This window comes from Colius striatus, chromosome 1, assembly GCF_028858725.1.
Source record: "Colius striatus isolate bColStr4 chromosome 1, bColStr4.1.hap1, whole genome shotgun sequence".
Classification (NCBI taxonomy): Eukaryota; Metazoa; Chordata; class Aves; order Coliiformes; family Coliidae; genus Colius; species Colius striatus.
In genome coordinates, this window is record NC_084759.1 from 37,715,499 (window position 1) to 37,735,922 (window position 20,424).

Genomic DNA, 20,424 nt, shown 5'->3' on the forward strand with positions numbered 1-20,424 from the left:
CTGCATGAAGGGACAGAGTGTACCCTCAGCATCAAACTGGGAGGAGTGGTTGATTCCCCAGAAGCCTATGCTGCCATTCAGAGGGATCTTGACCAGCTTGAGAGTTGGGCAGAGAGGAACCTCCTGAGGTTCAACAAGCACAAGTGCAGAGTCCTGTATCTGGGAAGGAACAAGCCCATGCACCAGGACAGGTAGGGAGCTGACCATCTGGGGAGTAGCTCCACACAGAGAGACCTGGGAGTCCTGATTGATAATAAGCTAAACATGAGCGAGCAATGTGCTCTTGTGGCCAAGAAGGCCAATGGCATTCTGGGATGCATCAAGAAGAGTGTGGCCAGCAGGTCAAAGGAGTTTCTGCTTCCCCTTTAACCTGCCCTGGTGAGGCCTCATCTGGAGTCCTGTGTCCAGCTCTGGGCTCCTCAGCTCAAGAGGGACAGGGAACTTCTGGAGAGAGTCCAGTGCAGGGCCACCAAGATGAATATTTGGAAATATTTTTGGAAATATTACTGTGGATAAGTCAAAATATTTATGAAATTATTATTCACAAATATTTTGTTTTGCAGTGTATAATTAAGAATAAATTTAAAAGAAAATTTTCTGTTCTTCAAAAAATAAACTACTGATAGATATTAGGACTTTTAAGTCATGCAAAGCATCTGGAAACTAGCATTTTATGGTTTTGTTTTTAGACAGTTTTATAGATGAAATAGTTTTGTTTGGATTTAATGTTGGTAAATAGTGACAATAAGTTTTCATGTAGTGGCCAAGAATAGGAAAGTAATTTTTGCCAAATTCTTCTCTGATGATGTTCCTTAAAAAGTTTTAATGCAAATGAATGCTCAAGTTTCATGACTCTTTACTGACTGAACATGTCTAACTTTCATTAATGTCCCTTATTTGAAGATATTAAGAAAAAACAACAAACAAACACTAGTATTTGCTGTAACAAAGAACAAGTTTTCTCTTCCTGAGAGGGAAAAAAAAATACCTGTACTTGCTAGTAAAGCAGTTTCACAAAAACCTTCAAGTATTGCAGATAGCACAATTATAGAGCACTATGGACTTAAAAATAAAATATATTGGCTTCAGAAAGAAATTTCACTTATTGAACAACAGATAGATCCATGCTGTAGCAGATATTATTTAAAATGTTTCTTTTCAGAGTAAAACCTGTGACACAACACCTCTATTAAAGCTTAAGACCAAGCAGAATTGAACAGCCAATCTGAGGCTACTTTGCTTAATCTTCCTAATTCCCAAGGCAAGGAGTTTAAAAGGAATGACTGCGAAAGACCATACAGTCTCTAGTGCTAGCCAGAACAGTGGTGTTAGATGATACTGATAACTGTTAGTGTTACTATAAACAGAGCAGCCCCACTGGCTGCCAGGTGCCCACCAAGCTGCTCACTCTCCCTTCTCAAGCTGGACACAGAGAAAATAAGATGAAAATCTCAGAGGTTGAGATAGGGACAGGGAGATTGTTTGCCAATTACTGGCACAGCCAAAACAAACTTGACTTGGGGGATATAAATTTAATTTAATTCCGTTTAATATCAGAGCAGGACAGTAAGAAATAAAAATAGGTAAAAAAATCTTCCCCCATCCCTTCTTTCCAGGCTCAACTTCACTTCCAAGTCAAACTTCTTTATTTCTTACAAATGTAGAATTCTTTCTATAATTATGATTGACACTGATTGACTGGCATACAGGAAAGTGAAATACGTTTTAACAAGTATGACTGGAAAGGTTTAATATATCATAAAACATAAATTGTAAAATAAAATCTAAATGGAAAGAGATTTTATCGTATACTGCAGTTCCTATAAATGTCTAATGCATGCATGGCATAGAACCTTTGGAATGACAAGCTAATTAAAACAGCTGAATCTGCAAAAAAAAAATCTTTATAACAATCGAAAATCAGAAAAGGAGAAAGTGAACATAAATCATAAGAAAGATGTGTCATTTGAAAGAGATGTCCAAGCCTGGCAAGATTACAGCTAATATGAGTACAAAGGCCATGAAAACAAAGACAGTAATGTGATTATTCCTTCACAGTAATCAAAGTAAAATGCATATTACAGTGATATGTATTTATTTTAATAATCACTGCTGTCATAATGTTCCACTTTCTCCTTTTCTATCTCCACTACTCTAAAAAGCAAAGAAATCTTAAGACTGTTACTTGTAAAAAACCTTCTGTTTAACTGTATGATTTCTTGCTGCTAGCAGTGCCTCTATTTTTGGAATTTTTTTATATGTCATATTTTATCTTTTAAAGACAGTTCTTGATCTTGTGGGTTAAAAGAGAGGGACAAGGATGGAGACAACACTGATAAAGCAAAAAGATTTGATATGTAAATTCTGAACTATATTTAATGCATTCATCTTTACAAACATTGTCTAGCATGAAGAGCAAGATTTGAGAAGAGAAACATTAAGACTGTGGCATACACTCTTTTGCTTCCAGACATGCTAGAGCCTGGTTAATGCAGCACCTTGATAATGTACTACTGGACAATGAACTGCTGATGGACATGTAGCATAGATATCTAATCAGTAAAACTAACAAAAAATACTGATGAATCATCTGAAATGTATATTAAAAACAAGAACCATGAGACTACTTTGCATTCTCTATATCTTGTATACTTCCTACAAAGAAAATGTTATCTGTTTCTACAAAGCTTGTTTTATCAAGTCCTTTGATCATCACAGCCAGAACAACATTATCACAGAGAAATTTTAACATATTCTGTATCAGAGCTATAGAACAATTTAGGTTTGGAGAGACATGCAAAGAACATATGCTCCAAATCCTATTCAAAGCATATCTAATTGGATGAGATTTCCAAGGCTGTGTCCAGTCAAATATTGAATACTTTCAAGAACAGACATATCATAATCTCCCTGGGTAAATTATTCCAGTCTTTGACTACCTTCATGATTTTTTTTTTCCCCTTATATTAAATCAGAATTTCTGACTGTTTTATGCCTCTTGATCTTGTCTGGCTCCATCTTCTCTATGCTGTCCTGTCATCAGTGCACATACAACATTTCATCTTTAAAATTTATATAATTTATAGTGTAAATTAGCTGTGAGTAAATAGTAACATGGAATTGATGTCATATGTTACCACTGATACCTGTGGTACTTGCTGTCACAGAGCTCTACTTTGGCTACGTTTGCTGTGACCAAAATGTGCATCACTGAACAGCCATGTGATATCCATCTCAATCATTAGGTCTCTGATGGTCTCTGATAGTGTATAGTTGTCTGATATGTTTTGTTAAGTTGCTGTTGACTTGTCACGTTTAGGAAATTCAGCTTTGCATAGCTATTGTCACTGACAGCTCAGGTTTTTCTACCTCTCCACTGGTTCTTGTCACATTATTGTCAAACCATCGATTGCATGAATGCAGCCCATTTCTGCCCTTCTTAACTGATTCACTGTAACCTGAATTTCATGATCTTTTTGTGTCTAACGTGCACATAGGGAATGTTGTTCTTTGACTATGCTCTGCGTGCTCAGAGAATAAAAGAACCTTAGGCATAAACTGGATTACTTTGTAGTATTCTTCTGTCAGTGCAATATCATGCCTTTCTGGATGGCTGTACATCCTGTTCATATATTCAGCTGCTTTTTGTAGGATTTCCTACTGTTTTCATATCTTCTTTTTGTTTATTTTTCTTTGTTTTCCCCAGATTATTCTGCACAAGAGTTTTATGCCATATATTAAATAGAGTACAGATTTAAAGACAACACTAAATTCATGCTCCACCCAGTGAACCATTATTCTATTAAATTGTTTCCCTCTCTTCTGCTTTGCAAACAGCTATTGTGTTTTATTAGTGTGCACCACACTGCTAGTATACAGAAGAAATATTTCTCATTGTCATAGCCCCTAACTTGCTTACCAATGGCAGCAGAATAAGTTATTTTGTATAAAATCAGAGGCATCTTATCCAGGGCTTGTTACTGTTGATCACCTGTTGATACAGCATATATAGCTTGAATTGGCAAATTTGAAATTAAGCAACAAAGCAAAATGTACTTCTGAACTCTTTGAGCCTTGAATATAATTACCAACTCTTATCAGAAATAAAATGTTGTCAAACCCCTGACTTCTATTTTATGATGGTCATTTTTTAGTCAAATGATAAATTCTCAATTTGATAGGAATTACCAGTTAATCAACTCTTTCATTCCTTCATCAACTCTTTATTCTATCATTTAGAAATTTATCCTGTAATTTTTCAGAGTTGTAGTATAGCCAAGGGCCTCATAGGGACAGTTATAGAAGGAATGGGAAGTATCTAGGGAGATCATGAAAGTCTATGTGTAAAAATCATGACAATCTCCAGGCACACAGGAGGTCTTCATGAATTTTTACAAAGTAAACAAATAGTCTCTTAACATTTCTTGTTAAGAAAAGGAACACTGCATAGAGAGGTGAAACAGAACAATAAGATCTGTCAAGCCACATTTTTTGTCAACAGACATGTTAGACTATGACACCTGAGTGTAAGTACTGTCAGTTCACATCAGCCTGATGGTTCACTGCTTGAGAAACTGTTCAACTGCTGAAGTCAGAGAGTTATGTGTAGAGACTATCCATGCATCTGTCTGGCAGAAGAAAAAACACTTATTTAAACAAAATAACTCTTGGTAGAAGGGAATTAAGCAAATGATAGGTATCATGAGACAGGTATGCAAAGCATTTGGGAGTTTTTAAGTGTACAAGCCAATTGTAATGACACTGCAGTGATCTCAAAGGTCTTTCAGCCATTTTTCCACTGACTATTTAACTCCTGACCTCAGCTGATACATTTTCTCTTTGATGTATGTGTATTGAACATATGTGGAGGTATAAACCTCAAAATTCTATTCTATCAGTATAATCAGTGGACATCTAGTCAATGTAGTTAGAAGGGAGCTATTCAGCTCACTGCTAGTTCATATATTGACAGCTACATTTAACCTTTACTATTTGGAGCTGTCTCAGTCATGCTATTGTCACATCACAGGTCTTCTTTCCCTATCATTGACCAATAAAGTTATTGCTAGCAAAGATATTATTTAAAGGCAAATGAAGTCATTGCACCTATGCCATCATTTTGCCAATTCCTTCAGAAATATACAACCTAAACAGCTTCATCTTTCCTCTGTTGCTCAGGGTCACTGATGTCTGCCTCTTCAAATTCATTTTTATTCTATTTTGTTCCACAGGCTTGGAATCTCAAGGATCCATGAAGCAACTAAAAATTTCTCTCAATTTTTAGCTCAATTTAGGGACTTTCCTGGCTGACAGAAGAAAGAATATGCATGAAATCACACTGTGCATTTGGCTGTGAATTTCTCTGTGCATTTAAAGAAACAAATCTACTGTGCAGGTATAATTTGCACAGTAATTTTTCATGGAATTTCTAGGAAAAAAGTTCTTAAAGAAGAGAATCTTGACTATATAAGACAAAATATTAGGTATCATCTTTTGTAGACTCTGTAGTATGAGAGGGGCAGAAGTGGAGAAAGACAGAGGCTTCCGCAATCAGATGCAAACTTCCAGTGAATCTAACGAATCTTGGACCTTGGTAACAAAAAAAAGGACAAAGGCTTGTCTTCAAAGCCCTCCTTCCAAAGTGTCCACTGTGATGTGGATTGAGAGCTGGCTAAATGATAGAGCCCAGAGGGTAGTGATCAATGATACAGAATTGAGTTGGAGGCCTGTGGCCAGAGGAGTTCCACAGGGATGGGTTCTGGGGCCAGCCTTGTTCAACATCTTCATCAACGACCTGTATGAGGGGACAGAGTGTACCCTCAGCAAGTTGACTGATGACACCAAACTGGGTGGAGAAGGCTCCCCAGAAGGCTGTGCTGCCATTCAGTGGGATCTTGAGCGGCTTGAGAGTTGGGCAGAGAGGAACCTCATGAGACTCAACAAGGACAAGTGCAGAGTCCTGCATCTGGGAAGGAACAACCCCATGCACCAGAACAGGCTGAGAGTCGAACTGCTGAAGAAAAGCTCTGCAGAGAGACTGAGGGGAGATCTCATTAATATGTCTGGACATGTTCCTATGTGACCTGATCTAGGTGGACGTGCTTCTGCAGGTGTGTTGGACTAGGTGATCTCTAAAGATCCCTTCCAACCCCTACCATTCTATGATTCTATGATTCTATATCTTAATGATGCCTGATGAGTCTTTACACCTTATTTTCCTTGTACTTGTCTGTCTCTAGTCGACTATTATTTACCTTTTATCAATTGTATGACACTGACTTTTTGTCACTGTAATTTGTTGCTATAATCTGCTATGGTTTTAACCTATTCTTTGCCAAAATGCCTTTCTGTAATTCAGAAAGACTTTTTCTTACACCAAAGTTATTTTATTTTCTTACATCTAATTTACAGTCATCAGATATTCACCTGTATTTATTTCAGGCTCTCTCTATTTGCGTCTCCACAGATAACTTCTTGTGATAGCCAAGCAGTCTGTCATTATATTTATTTATTATGAAACTTATTGTAATAGTCCAATTCCGTCAGATAAGTAAATTGCATTAGATTAGACCAGAGAACTGGATTATATAAATGGATTGTGAAGCAGATGAAAGGCTGGGCACAAAGTCTATCTGGAGGCAAAGCACCAGTGGCAAATCCCAGGGGTTGATAATAGGTCTTTCGCTAATGACAATGGCTCAAGAGAGCATCCCCCAGCAAGCACACAGATGATACAAAACTGTGAGAAGTAAATGATACACCAGATCTGTATGTTGGCATTCAGATCGAATTCAACAAGACAGAGAACTGGGTAGATAGGAACCTCACAAAGGGGCATGAGTTGGAAAGTAGCTTTAAAGAGAGGTATCTGGGGATCCTGGTGGACAGTAAGCTGACCAGGATCCAGCAAAATGGCCTCACTGCTAAAAAGATAACACATTCTTAGACTGCATTAGGGGGAACAGTAGCAGCAAGGAGATGAACCTTGCTCCGTCCTCTGTTCTGATTAGGCCACATGAGGAATAGAAAGCTCAGTTGCAAGTCCTACAGTACAAAACTGAACATAGTAATAGAGGTGAAGCCTCACCACTGCCAAGTACAGGAGGACAATCACTTCCCTGGTCCTGTTGGCCACACTGTTTTTGGTACAAGCCAGGATGCCATTGGCCTTCTTGGCTGCCTGGGCACATTGCTGGCTCTTGTTCAAGTGACTGTCAATTAACATCCCCAGGTCCTTTTCTGCCGGACAGTTTTCCAGCTGCTCTGTCCCAAGCCTGTGCCATTGAGCTCATGTGCAGGACTCAGCACTTGGCCTTGTTAAACCTCATACAATTTACCTCAACCCATTGATCCAGCCTGTCCAGGTGCCTCTGAAGAGCCTTGTTATTTCCAAGCAAATCTGCTCTCCCATCCAGCTTCATATCATCTGCAAACTTACTGAGGGTGCACTCAATCCCCTCATCCAGATCATTGATAAAGATGTTAAACAGAACTGGCCCCAGCACAAAGCCCTGGGGAGGACCACTGGTGACCAGCTGCCAACTGAATTTAATTCCATTCACCACCACTATCTGGGCCCAGCCATCCAGATAGGTTTCCACCCAATGAAGAGTAAGTCCATCCAAGCCATAGACAGGTAGTTTCTCCAAGAGCATGCTGTGGAAGGCAATGTCTACTGTCCTCTAGGTAAACAACACATACAGCCTTTCCCTCAGTTTGCACTATAGTTCAAGGGAGGGATCCTGTGTTGGATCAGGAGAGTGTGAGAAGCACTCCTCTGAGGAGAAAGGAAAGCTAGAGACAATCTGTGATGAACTAACCATAAACCCCATTCCCTGTCTCCCCTGTGCCATTGTAGGGGAGAAGGTAGACACGTGGAAAGAAGAGAGAGGTGGAGGAAGGTGTTTTAAGATTTATCTTTTCTTTCTTATTACAGCTTTCTGTTCTGATTGGTAATAAACTAATTTCCCCAAACTGAATCTGTTTTGCCTGTTACACTAATTGCTGAATAACTTCCTGTCCTTATCTCAACTCATGAAGTTTTAATTATGACTTCATTCCCCTGTCCAACTGTGGAGGAGGAGTGATAGGACAGCTTTGGTGCACACTTGGCATCCAGCCAGGGTTAACTCACCACAAGGATTTTGGACTAGGTAATCTCAAGAGGTGTTTTCCAACATCAGACAAACTTTCCAACCTCCTGAGAGTCTGTGAAATGCAATCTCAAGTTTACTGAAACAGAAATAAATGTGTTAAAATAAATGAGATAGTTTAGTTCTGTGTAAAACAAAATATTTATCTTTCTTCCTAAAGATTGTCAGACTTTTTATGATCTTCTTTATTTTGGATGTATTTCACATCAGTTTTCAGAAAATCTCATTACCCTGTCACAACAAGAAAACTTTCCCTTTCTGACCATGTTCTTAAAAACAATGAAATAGATATTACTGTGCAGTCTTTGAGATCTACATTTAATCTAAAATTTCTTCTTTTTTATCATTTGTGCGTAATGCAATTTCATTTTTATCTTGCTTTTTCCCCCCTCTCTTCTGTTTTGTATTTCAAATCTTACATATGCACAATAACCAGTAAATACTAAAGGTCAGGAAAAATAATGTAGGATATACTAATATCATTTTTTAAATCACATCAAAATTACTTATAAAATTATTAAGGAATCTATGGTATCAGACTTTCTAATTTTATACTATTTCAGAGAAGTGTTTTTTAATTAAAATAATGTAGAACCCAGTTATTCATTGATCCATGTGTATAAACCATATGCCCATGCATATTGTTGCTATCAAAAATGATTTGCTCTGGGAAAGCTATTTATTTTAAATTTCTGTGACTCTGTAAGTTTCAGTCTGTCATACTGCTGTTCTGATTTATTTCTGGTACTTTGGTTTTGGTCAGCAAGATGGTACAAAGGTTCAAACTAGTTCACTAATAGGAGGAACCACTTAGAAAGCAGGCATAGATGCAATCACAGAGGTTAATACAGGATCAAAACTCCTTTATTGTAGTTTCTCACAGCAATATACAGATTCCTGCAGGTTTTCTTATTATTCACTTCGACCAAACTACAGTAAGCATCCTTCTTCCCCTTTAGTGAGAGTTAATAACCTACTGTGTATGTGAATAGGTACTTGGAGTTTACTTTTCATGACGTATGTTAGCAAGGTGTCACAGAAATATATCTAGTTTCTCTAAGAAAAGTAGTAAGTAAAAGACAGGAAAATAACAAACGATTCCAATAACACCACATAAAAGTAACTTCAGGCTGTTATCAGTTTCAATTTTTTAAGCAGAGCTATCCTGTGACAATATCACTGCATAGCATGTGAACATGATTCTTTAGTTGTAATTAATGAACAGTACATAAGAAAACTATCTTCATGTGAGAAAAAAGGATTATCCTCACCTAGATGGGGCGGGGAAAGGTTGATCAGTAAGTCTACTTTTTTATCTCTGTTGACAGAACCTCAGAGACATCTTTTGGAAAGCCTACTGTGGGCACAGCCAAACCCCAAGTTATATAAGTAGATATTTTGTGGAAATTGACTTACTTGTAAATATCAAAGTTAGCATGTTACTCTTAACATACTCTAATTGTAGAAACAAATCTTTTTAGCACTTAAAATTAATCTCGGTTCCATTTATTGGGAGACAGAAAGTAATTTTGTAACAGCACAGGAAAAAAACCTGTAAGTTTTCCATTAGAATTCTTTACTGATTCTCACATATAAATTATTGAATTATCTGCAATATATTGTCGTGGTTTAGGCCCATCAGGGAACAAAGACCACGATTAGCCCCGAGTACCCAAGAGGCTGAGAATTGCTCAAGGGCAGGGAGAGCTTAATTGCCGCTTAAGGTTCAGGACAAAACAGACCAGGCCACTCGGTTTGGGGAAGAAAACAGAAAAACAATTTAATGCAACATCAACTAAAACATACCCCCAAAAACCCAAAACATAACCAAAATGAAACAACCCAGAGTAATACATCAATGAAGAGTCCAACCAGCCTTTTTAAGAACACCTTCTTGCCACACCTCCCTTTTTCCCGGGCTCAGAGCCCTGATCCCGGGGTTTTTACCCTGTCCCCTCCTGAACGGTTCGGGGGGGGCAGGCAGTGGGGGTTTCAGTCAGTCTGTTCCCGATAGCTTCTGCCATTTGTCCCTCCTCAGGACAGGTCAACTCCACGCCAGTCCTCCCTGCAAGTCCGTGAGGTAACTCACACGCATGGCAGCCCTGCACGGGCTGCTCCGACGCGCACTTATTCCAAAGGCTGCAGCTCCTCTCTGCCTCTCGTGTGGGGCTGCTCTGCGGCGTGCAGGCTCTACAGCACGGCCTGGGCCATGGCCGTCTCCCCACACAGTCCCTCGCCCGTCCGGGCTCACTCACATGGAGCTGCTGGTAACTCTCGGTCCTGCCATGGATCTCCATAGGTTGCAGGGGCAAAGCTGCATTCTCACCACGGCTTGCAGAGAAGTCTCTGGTCTATTGCTTCTCCTTCCTTCCTCCTTCTCTGGCTGAAGGGCCCGCGTGGTCGCCTCCATCTTGTATCACTCATACACTTCCTACCTCGCATTTCAAATCCCCGTCCCCTAAATAGTGATCGCAGAGGTGCCAGATTGGCCCAGCCGGGCCGGAGGTGGGTGTGAACCCAGGAGCCGGGGGAGAGTCCGCAAACCCTTTACCGGGTCTTCACTGCAACCCGCTCCCCCTGTTACTAAGCCAAAAGCTGCTCCTTGCTAAACCAGAACATATATGTATTAGAAATACACCATACTTGGATATAATTAATGCAAACTGATATCATGAGCATTCTAGAGCTCCTCTACAGAACTTGAGTACATTTATGTTGATATAACAGTATTATTCCTGAAGCAAATAAATAAATATATGTCTAATTTCTTCATTGCTTTATTCAGGTCGTTCACACAATACAACCAGCTGAATCATATTTTTAAGGAAACTTCAGTAAAACAGTCATTCTTATAAGGCACTATCACATTTTCCAACTGTTTTTATGGACTTCTGTAAAAATCTCTCTTGAGTTAAGAACCCTTCCACATTTTCATCAAGAAAACACTCACTTATTAAACATAAAAATGATAAAATGTGGGAAATGCTACCAATACACTGGAAAACAAGACAAAGTAGATCAATGACCGCAACAAATTAAAAAAATAAAGTGCTTAAAAATGAAGTAGCTTAATAAGAGAAATTCTAAGATTCCATATTTGAAAAATAACCATCAAGTGAAAAGATATGAAAAAATGTGACAAGTAAGAGTTCTGAAAAAAAAAACCTGGGGGTTTGGACAGAGTCCCCTGCCACTGTGGAAGGGAAGAGAATGGTAGGAATATGTTTAAATTTGTAATGCATAAGACATAATTCTGCTTTTTTCTTCTTAGTCTAGCATTGTCCACTGAATTTCCCTCCAAATATTTGGACCAAACCCATGAAACCCACTCTACTCTCTCTCTCTCTAAAAAAAAACCCTCCAAAAAATAACCAACCAACAAACCAACCAATAATAATAATTAAAAAAAACAAAACAAAAAAACCAAACCCTGCAGTCTACTGGACGCTGAAAGCACTGAATGAACTGATATCAGTTAGCCTTCAAGAGGAAACAAATTACACAATTACAGGTTCTAACTATAAATAAGGTTGAGAACAAAATAATAAGAATTCTATGCTCATTTTGTAGAGAAGAATCTGCAATTGACTTCAACTGCAGAAAGGAAGTTTCTGAGGAAGTACTGAGAAAGACTTTTAACAACTACAGTAAAGCACTGAAGCAGACTGCCTAAACAGACAGCACATACTTCACTCAACACTGTATAGTTCACTTGACCTTGATGTGCAGAAATAGATAAGAAAACCTATACAGGTATTTTCCAGTTCTACAGTTTCTAAATATTGAAACTAAGAACTTAAAATACAGGTTATTCTTAAAGTTCTTTTTATGTGGAGGCAATGATACTCAGTTGATCATCTAGCTCTTTTGCCGAACAAGTCTACACTGACCAAAATCTGAGAATGTTTGCTCCAATAATCATAGGAAGCCCCTCCGTGATGAGGAAAAAAATCTACTCAGTAAAGGATTTCCATTTAAGGTCTAATATCTATTCTCAATCTTAAAAAAGTTCTTCTATACTCATTTGGCTTGTGTTTTGATAACCTTATTAGACAACAGAGACAAAGAAAGGTAAAAATAATCACATAGGGGTATTTTCAATTGAACCAGTAGTTTTATTGCAATTTGCATAAGATATAAGCACTTGTCTACAATTAAATCAAATATCAATATTCTTTATTATAGAATTTAAAGAATCATGTTAAAATATTACATTTTATGACACAGGAAAAAAAAGTATCAGAAGTCTGACACAATCTTTGTAAATTTAATCCAAATTAAATGAGAGTTAGAAATTTAATTTCAGAATAGAAATTCAGAAATTTAGAAACTTAGAAATCTTTAAACCTATTCTGTTGCCTTGGTGCTGAAATTTTCTGGCAAATTTTTCCTGAACTGATGAAAATATATTACTAAGGATGCAACTTTTTCTCCCTGAAACTGTAGTAGATAGTCTGTACTACTACCTCTCATTTGTGACCACCTGGTTTGCAGAAGATGTGTGTATCTAATAACATAATTACTGTGATTTATGTTTGTACTCTCATTCAGAGTACACACTGTTCAATTAAAAGCATAGTGATGTTGTATGATTTTGTCCATTAAACCTACTTATCTGCAGCACAATTACTTCAGAAGTCAAATATCTAGGTTTTAAACATGTCTTAGAGCAATTTGAACAAGAAGCTTCTGCAGGCTAGGAAAAGGCTTTAACTACCAGAATCTGGATTATCAGAGATGGATGAAATTTTTAGCTCTCCAGTTGAAACGGAGATCCTATGCAGAAAGGAATGTAAAATTCCAAGTCACTGGAAAAGGAGAGAAAGTAAGCTGGTTTTGTCATCTTGCAGTTGTCACTGTCAGCTGGATGTAGGATGTTACTCACAGACATCTGAATACTTCTTTCCACTCAATAAAAATTATTAATAAAATAGATCAACAACAAGAACTCCACATTCTACTAAACTTCAGATTCTGGAACTTTAAATATTCATTAAATATTTACTTAATTTCTCTTTATGGTCATTGAAAAGAAGAAAGTATTTGTACTCCACAATTCCTTTCATTTTTTTGTGGATGCTTCTTAATAATTGAGATGACTCACTCTAGATAGACTTTTTTATCCCTTTTCAATTTAAAGAAATCTTGACAAAACAAAGAGAGATGTAGATAAACACACAAGATATCTCAATGTAATAGGATTATTTCCACTATTGCCCAAATGAGACAATATACAGACCCATTTTGTCTAGACACTGTTCTGAATTTAAGCAGTTAAATTCACATTACACAGCTTCTTAGACTGCTAAATGATTTGCTAAATGCCTGTGTAAATGCTCAGCTAGGTCCTGAAGTTCATAAACATGCATCATGATACTATGCATTAAGCTGTTTTTTTGAGAAATTGAACTTATTAAATATGCAAAACCAAATAAACTGTAACATTCCTTCTCAGTGCTGCAAAAAGCATGGTCCATATGCAATTCATCATTTTATTAGCACAACCCAGGGCATAACACTTTCTCGAAGGAATTTTATTATCAAGGTAGAATATTGCAATCATTTACCACATACTCTGTTTTATTTAATGTGGCAAAAAACATCACATGGAAAAGCCATTATCACCTTGATGGATACAGTTCTGTAATCTCTGCTCCTAGCTAGAAAAATCTGCAATCTGAGATTAATAAAATTTCATGTGGCATCAGAAAGATTTCCTTATTTCTTACATACTGACCTCTCTATGCAGTAACTCAGTAATCCAAGACTGGAAGCAAGACCAAAAAATGGAAACTATTGTATTGCAGTAGTTCTATTATTTCATGAATATTAAATTTGTTGGCCAGATAGAAAAGGCAAATTGAACGAAACTGAGGATCTCTTTGAGATTAATTTCATCCTCTGACATTTGCAAATGTATTAGTTGACTTTGTGACTTAAAATTGTAGATGATCTAGGCATCACAGAGAAACAGGTACTTCCTATCAAATCACTCAAGTAGTCTGTGTGTAAATAACGTTTAAAGGACTGACTGAGCACAGCTCAGTCACCTAGATGAAAGGTATTTCCAGGGGCTGTATGCGGATAATCAATATGCCACATGTCCTGTGGGAAGCTCTACAGGAGATCTTCTGAATAAGCAGGCAGAGGTCTCAGAGGGAGGCATATCTAAAAGAAAATTACAAAATTAACTTAAGCAGCTGAATCTTAGCTCAGAGTTTAATCAAAAAGTTACAGTGCAAAAATACCAAGGGAAAAAAAAAATACATGAGGAATTTCTCACTCTGGATGAGAACTGATTACTATAACAGTAAAAGTAAATTAACAAAAACATATAGAAGTTAAACCACTTTCAGCATCAGGTGACTGGTTCTCACTTCCTAAATCTATACTATCAAGGCATTCAGAAAGAACAGGAGAGAAGCAGCAGATCAAAGTAATTGGTACTGATTATGCTCTCTATACACTAGGTGAGATTCAGAGCTGTTTTTTCTGACTAGATTTAGTTTGATCCCATTTACTGAACATCCCCACCACACATGTAATATAAAGCTGTATGAAGGTTCAGAGCTTTGTTTTCTAAGAAGAAACCAAAGCATCTTAGTTTACTCATAAAACTGTAGTTTCTGATTTAGCTTTATGGGGATCTGATCTGCTTTGTGGGGAGCAAAACTATTTGGTACATTTCATCAACGAATGATAAGTGGAGACAATCAGAAGTACATTTGTTTTGTAACAAAATATTAAAAAGGATCTAAGTTTCACTTCTTCAGCTCACGGTCATGGTCATCTCAACTCTGAAAACAAACTGTAAATTATCCAGATTAAATAATTATGGTTATAAGAAATTTTATGGAGTAGGGAGGAAAGATGGAAACTCTTAAAACCAGACTGTCAGCAGACACTGTAATATACATACAATGTATCAAGTAAGGCAAGATGGAGGTGAAATGGATCTAATCTGTAAATTATTGTCTTCAGTAACTATGTTATTTGTATGTGCCGGTGTTCCCTGAGAAACTGAATTTAAACACCATGCACACACATTTTAGCCTGGTTCTTCGTTATTTTTTATAAAGCAGACAATGTTACAGTGTAAACTGTTGATATTACACCTAAACAATTGGATTAATATATTGTACTCTCATGTTGAGTTAGTACAAAACACCTTTTAAAGTCCGAATAACTCACAACTATCCCTTCCTTTACAAAGTTTAAAGCGGAGCATATGCTATAATTAAAGGCAGTAAGAAACTGGTTTTGATTGGACTTATTAAGGTATACTGTATGAACATGCAGAGAGGGAGGTTATTAAAGAAGATATAATCTGTGAAATAAAATATAGTGAACTGGAATAACTTAGTAATGATAATATTATGACAGACTCAGGGAAATTGTCTGGATTTAAGATTTAGAAGAGATTCTACAGAAAAATAATGTTTTTGTACACACATTATAATCATAGAATCGTAGAATCACAGGCAAAGTGGGAAAATATTTTGTTATTCAGCTCTGACTTCCCTAACTTCAATAATCAGCAAAAACATTGTACAAACTTATATCAAATGCCTACGGCAAACAATATAATCTCTAGTTCCTGACAGCCACTGTTTCTGAAATTGTGTGATAATGGCTGTGGGTTAAGCTCTCTATTCTGATAGAAATAATTTTGTACCATTTAAAAGATGTCTTAGGGAAAGAACCTGTTGATCAAAAGGATAACTGTCATAATTAAAGCTGTCTGTCTCACAAAAAGAAGTTACCCAAGAAGTTACTATTAGTAGTCCAGCTGTTCACTTCCTACCTATCAGGAAAGACATGATATAATAGGCTGGATGGTGTCTCCTGCCATTTCAGGTGTCCTAGTGTGTCAATCCTGAACTGATTAAATTACATAGGTTCTGTGACAGATCCATATGTTTCTAGAAGAATGATTGAATTCCATTGAGGATACCTAATAGATGACATTTTATAGCACTTTAGAATAATTTTGCAACCTCCTACATCCTTCTGTTTCAATATTTTAGCTTGTACCCAATGTATTTCTCTGCAGGATAGATTAAGTATTCTCTTAACAATAAATTCTATGGTATAAGTGGCTGAAAAAAATTAAAGTGCATAGTTTTTTCTAAATCCTGATAGCATACTATTCGTTTGTCAACGAATTCCAGAGGGTCAGAGTCAGTAACACAATAAGATTGAATACATATGATTTTGTGGCTATATAGTTTTGTAATATAATCCTTCCCTCTACAGAGTGAAAAGTATTGGTTTATAGCATTAAAAACTGTTATTTGGAGTCATATTTTTTTTTTTAAATACAAGTAAATCCACAATCCAGGAATCTAATATCTCCTATTAATATTCCAAGGAAAAAAAAAATCTTACTACAGTTCTACAACATAACCCAGCAGATAAATTCACAACAAAGTTGTTCAAGAACTGGAAAGACAATTGCAAACAGTTTCTGAGAAACTACATCTATGATAATGGTGGCAAAAGTAGTAAAATTTTTCTGTAAAAGGGAAAGTGGCTCTCCCTAGCCTCCTCCTACCTCCCTTGTATTCAATACAAGACCAAAAGAAAGGTTTCAAATATAGTCAGTTCAGCATTCTGGCTACTGATGGAAGTGAAATATTTTAGATATTAGAAGAACTCAGTGATATAGCTACCAATGAGTTCAGTACAAAGATATGTAGCGCAGAGACTCTATAGTTCTTTTTTTCCTTATTATTCAATTCTTATAGTGTGAGGATTGTATATCCTGGACACTAGATCAGTTCTCACATTCATACTGCTCAGTGCTGTCCCTTTCTCAAAAAAGTAGTTTACGTTCGCACAATACATATAAACATATAAAAGTGTACAAACATTCCTTTGGTATGACCCTATGATTCCAAGTTGTAACTTTGTGCTTATGTGTGTGTAAGGTTGTTTTGGTTCAGTTGTCTGAGATAATGTGAATGATGTATAGCTGCTTGGTGAATGAATCCTTCCTGTCCTTGTCTTGATCCACAATGTCTTTGGTGATGTTTTTTCCTCCCATCTCGCTGCAGCCTGCACCATTCCACCACAGGTTGTAGGGATGGGGAGTGAGAATGTGCAAGAGGCTGCATAGTGCTTTGTTTGTTGCTGACTGGATTTAAACCACAACAGATGCCTAAAAGTTAAAGGTCTAACTTGGCTTTATAGCCCCTGAATGCTTTATAACCAGCAGACTCAAATGTCTTAAATAAGAGTTGGTTGTGTAGAGGTTCTTTCTTCTTATTGACTGCAAAGAGATCTAGAGTGACTAGATATAGAGTGGTCAAATCTTCACATTCTACTGGAACTTGCTTGTGGAGCTCTTCACATCAAAGTTATGGTTTCCACGAGCAAGTAGGTAGTCAAACTTGCTCAGAATTCCTCTCTAATGCAATATATTTTTTTAGTGGAATTATTTGTGATTTTCATTTCCCATAGAGAACTTTATTGACTTTTATGGGAGAGCAGATGTAAAACACAAAAACCTTCATAAACATTTTATAAAATATCAAAATGTGGGAAAAAAGAAAAAAAAACTCATCTGACAATTGATTACTACCTGCAAATATTGCAACAAATGGACTATAATGGTAGATAATAGTGAACATTAACCAGAAAGGAAATTACAATTTCTTCTGGTCTCCAGAGTATACAGAAACCTTGAAAGAAATACAATAATGTATATATTGGATTTATTTTCTTGCAATGAATAAAAATGAAAGCAGACATTGCTGAATACAATTAATATTCATTCTTATTAATGTCTGCCCATTATTATGAAGATCAAGAGTGAAACAAGAGCATTCATAGATGTTACCAGTTAGAAAATTATATCAACAATTCTAATCAATTAAAAAGAAGTGGTTTAAGAATGATTCAAGATAGCCTAAGGCAACAAAACACTGCTGTTATAGATTAAAATTCTCAGAAATAATATAACTCCATTATGGCATTTTTAGTTTTGAATATAGAGGTTATAGAGCATTTCTAAAACTCCTAAGAGACAACTTACTTTGCGTTATATGTCGCAGAATAGACACATCTTGAAGGTTTTGTGGGTTACAGAACTACATTTCCTTATAATTCAATCCGTTCCTCACACATGCTTGATTTGTCCTTCTCAGACAGATCAAGAGATTGAGGTCATAAAAGCTCAATATCATATGTGTTGCTATTTGTTATCCTTTCATTTATCTTATCATCTTTGACATCCTTGGATTTTTGATGGAATAATTAGTGCAAAATTATATGGTTAATATATATATGACATATTCAACAGTAACACAAAAGAGTGAAATAATTTTTTTACTAGAACAGTCTACTGCATAACTCCAAAATATTGAGTTTCATTCTTAGAGTAACTTCACAGTTTGGATGATGTGTCTATTTTCATTGCAGCACAAAATATTTTTGATACCTTAAGTCTTCTTGGCTATCATATTGATAATACTACTGTCTATCTTCATCAAAGTATAGGAATAAACACACAAACATTTAGCCAAGGAATACTTAATACTTCATGTTCTGACCATCTGTCTGTGTTGTGTCATCTGTTGATCAGACACAATTGTGCTTCACAGCAACCTTAAAAGTCACAAAACTATTTTTAATGCGGAACTTGCCATCATTGCTCTAAACTGGTCTCACCAATGTATCTCCATCACAAAAGCTACTGTAAGAGATTTAGTATGATGTGAATGGAGAGCAAAAGAAAGACTTTCAAAAGACAGTTCTACTCAGCTAAGGTGTGCATCAAATCTTAATTTGTTTAACTCTTATGGTTTGAGTGAGGTTTCTTAACAAAAAAAAGTGAGCAATCTTTAAGAAAGACAATGGAATTGTGTCAAATATTCTGCCTTCTTTGAAGTTATAGTTTACTTGTTAATGAGAAACAGAAGTGCCATCAACTTTACTGTACACAGATAGAGGTACATGAATTATTTACAGAGTAAACAAATTGATCAGTTTGTTTGTAAGTTGTAGCACAGTCAGACTTTTCTTTCAGTGAGAAAATCTTATAGAGCTAAACACGTATTCAACTTAACATGTTAGTGGAAATCATAGCTATTTTTGCAGTTGAAGAAGACTGAGAGATATGCCATCTTAGGCAAATTTAGCTCTTAAGGCTGAAAAAGTTAATATGTCAACCAGTGTATCTCAAGGTCTTCTGTGGCCTTCTGTGGTCTTCTCTTTGCTATGAACACATAGGTAGCTCATGGTAAACAAAGGAGTCTGTTGACCACATACCTGAGGAGAATTTATTTGGACTACAATTTATTTGTATTTCATGTTTATATTTCTCTATGCAGAAAAAAGAAAGATGCAATCATATTAATCTGTCAGAAGTCTTCCAATATATAGAAGTTAATAAATAAAAAAAAATCTTACTAAAAGACTGATATACTCAAAGAACATCATTCAAAAAACTGACAAATTGACAGAGAGTATCTCTTCAATGTCTTTGCCATTATACTATTAAGGGGAAAAAAATCAATAGAAAATCATAAAGATCTACTTTAAAGAAATAAAATGTCATTGTAGGCTTTGCATGCTACAACCATAGTTTTGGATATATATAGCAGTAACAAGCAATTAGTCTGTGTAGAGCAAGATAGGAATGATTCCAACACAACAATGTAATGGAGAGAAGTACAGGACTGGTGTGACAACAGAGGTCTTGAAAAGTGAGCACTGTGGAAGCAGAGTAAAGGAGAATGGAGGTGATGTCCTTGTACATATACAGACAGATATAAACAGTTCCACTTAAACCCATGAAAAAACATCTTTACTGTATGGGTGAGGGAGCAGTGGAACAGGTTGCCCAGGGAAGTTGTAGAGTCTCCTTCTCTGGAAGTTTTAAAACCCAGCTGGATGGATTCCTGTGCTACCTGATCTAGGTGAATCTGCTTCAGCAAGGGAATTGGACTAGATTTCTAGAGCTCCCTTCCAACCTCTACCATTCTGTGATTTTATCATTCTATGATTCTATGATAAGACATGAGATTTCCATATGGTTGGTACTAGAGACTCCATAGTTTTAAACTAATTCATGGTCAGTTACAGGTATGCAAACCAGAAGCCGGACAAAAAGAGTCTTAGGGCTGTCATGGTTTAAGCCCAGACAACAAGAAAGTATCATGCAGCCACTCAGTCATTTGAGAAGGATAGGGAAAAGATAAAAAGGGCTTCCTGGGTCAAGATAAGGACAAGGAGGGATCACTCACCAGCTATTGTCACAGGCAACACA